Raw genomic sequence first — 3,206 nt, 5'->3', positions numbered from 1 at the left:
AAGTAAACTCTTGGAGAGACGCTGGAGATACACCTGGCAGGAAAAACCACCAAGAAGAGGCAAAACTCCAACACTTCCACACCACCAGCCCATGCATAGCATCCCCCTGCCATGTTAAATGGAGAAACCAGGAGGGTGCCAGCTCCTATCCTGCTTGGGAGACCACCAGAAATACTGCTCAGACACCAACAACAGGACTGTATGCTGAAGAACTAACACCATATCTATTAAGACTGAAACTTTATTGCATTTGAACTTGGGAAATTTTATTTACTTATTTATTTATTTATTATTATTTTTTTCTTTCTTTCTTTTTTAATCCTCAGATGTTTAAAGAAGAACTAATACCAACCCTCCTTAAACTGTTCCATGAAATATAAAGGGAAGGAAAACTGCCTGACATCTTTTATGAAGCCAGCATTACACTTATCCCAAAACCAGGCAAAGACACCTCCAAAAAGGAGAACTATTGGCCAATGTCCTTAATGAACATTGATGCAAAAATCCTCAATAAAATAATGGCAAACCGAATTCAACAACACATCAAAAATATCATTCACCACAACCAAGTAGGCTTCATCCCAGGAATGCAGGGATGGTTCAACATACAAAAATCCATAAATGTAATAAACCACCTTAACAGAAGCAAAGACAAAAACCACTTGATCATCTCAATAGATGCAGAAAAAGCCTTTGATAAGATCCAACACTATTTCATGATAAAAGCTCTAAGAAAACTAGGAATAGAAGGAAAGTACGTCAACATTATAAAAGCTATATATGACAAACCTACAGCCAGCATTACACTTAATGGTGAAAAACTGAAACCATTCCTCTAAAATCAAGAACTAGACAAGGATGCCCACTATCTTCACTCCTACTCAACATAGTACTGGAATTGCCAGATCAATTAGTCAAGAAGAGGGAATAAAGGAATACAAATAGGTAAAGAAACTGTCAAAATATTCCTATTTGCAGATGATATGATCCTATACCTTAAAGACCCAAAAAACTCTACTCAAAAGCTTCTAGACACAACAGCTATAGCAAGGTAGCAGGATATAAAATCAACAGAGAGAAATCATTAGCATTTCTATACACTAATAATGAACAAACTGAGAAAGAACATATGAAAATAATTCCACTTACAATAGCCTCAAAAAATCAAATAACTAGGGGTAAACTTAACAAAGAATGTGAATGATCTCTACAAGGAAAACTATAAATTCTTGAAGAAAGATATTGAAGAAGAATATAGAACATGGAGAGATCTCCCATGCTCATGCATTGGTAGAATAAACATTGTAAAGATGCCTATACTCCCAAAAGCAATCTACATGTTTAATGCAATTCCCATCATAATCCCAATGATATTCAACAAAGAGATTGAAAAATCAACCGTTAAATTTATGTGGAAACATAAGAAACCACGAATAGCCAAGTCAATACACAGCAAAAAGAACAACACTGGAAGTATCACAATACCCAGCCTCAAACTATGTTACAAAGCAATAGCAATAAAAGCAGCATGGTACTGGCACAAAAACAGACATGAAGACCAGTGGAATGGAATAGAGGACCTGGATATGAAGCCATGCAACTATAACCAACTTGTCTTTGACAAAGGTGCTAAAACTATACAATGGAGAAAAGACAGCATCTTCAACAAAAACTGCTGGGAAAACTGGTTAGAAGTCTGCAAAAACCTGAAACTAGATCCATGTTTATCACCCTATACAAAATGGATCAAGGATCTTAACATCAGACCCCAAACTCTAAAGTCAGCACATGATAAAAGCGAGAGCACACAAGGGAGGGGTGAGGATAGGTAAGACACCTAAAAAACTAGCTAGCATTTGTTGCCCTTAATGCAGAGAAACTAAAGCAGATACCTTAAAGCAACTGAGGCCAATAGGAAAAGGGGAACAGGTACTAGAGAAAAGGTTAGATCAAAAAGAATTAACCTAGAAGGTAACACCCATGCACAGGAAATCAATGTGAGTCAATGCCCTGTATAGCTATCCTTATCTCAACCAGCAAAACCCCTTGTTCCTTCCTATTATTGCTTATACTCTCTCTACAACAAAATTAGAGATAAGGGCAAAATAGTTTCTGCTGGGTATTGAGGGGGGGAGCGGGAGGGGGTGGAGTGGGTGGTAAGGGAGGGGGTGGGGGCAGGGGGGAGAAATAAACCAAGCCTTGTATGCACATATGAATAATAAAAGAAAAATGAAAAAAAAAATAAAGTCAGTACAGAAAAGTGTAGGAAATACTCTGGAATTAATAGGTACAGGCAAGAACTTTCTCAATGGAACCCCAGCAGCTCAGCAACTAAGAGATAGCATAGATAAATTGGACTTCCTAAAATTAAAAAGCTTCTGCTCAACAAAAGAAATGGTCTCTAAACTGAAGAGACCACACTAATATTTACCAGCTACACATCAGACAAGGGACTGATAACCAGAATATATAGGGAACTCAAAAAACTAAATTCTCCCAAAATTAATGAACCAATAAAGAAATAGGCAAATGAACTAAACAGAATTTTCTCAAAAGAAGAAATTCAAATGGTTGAAAAAATAGTCAACATCTTTAGCAATAAAGGAAATGCAAATTCAAACCACACTAAGATTCCACCACACCCGTTAGAATAGCCATCATTAGCAACACCACTAACAACAGGTGTTGGTGAGGGTGTGGGAAAAAGGAACCCTTATACACTGCTGGTGGGAATAAAGACTTGTGCAACCACCCTGAAAAAAAATTTGGAGGCTTCTCAATAATCTAAACATAAATCTGCCATAGGATCCAGCAATACCACTCTTGGGGATATACCCAAAGGAATGTGACACAGGTTACTCCGGAGGCACCTGCACACCCATGTTTATTGCAGCACTATTCACAATAGCCAAGTTATGGAAACAGCCAAGATGCCCCATTATCAATGAATGGATTAAGAAAATATGGTATTTATACACAATGGAATACTACTCAGTCCCGAAGAAGAATGAAATATTATCATTCGCTGGTAAGTGGATGGAACTGGGGAATATCATTCTGAGCAAGGTTAGCCAGGCTGAGAAGACCAGAAATCGTATATTCTCCCTCATATGCTGACATTAGTTCAAGGGCAAACACAACAAGGGGATTGGACTTTGATCACATGATGAGGCGAGAGCACACAAGGGAGGTATGAGGATAGGGAA

Source organism: Castor canadensis, chromosome 11, assembly GCF_047511655.1.
Source record: "Castor canadensis chromosome 11, mCasCan1.hap1v2, whole genome shotgun sequence".
Classification (NCBI taxonomy): Eukaryota; Metazoa; Chordata; class Mammalia; order Rodentia; family Castoridae; genus Castor; species Castor canadensis.
Note: the sequence above shows the minus strand (reverse complement) of the source record.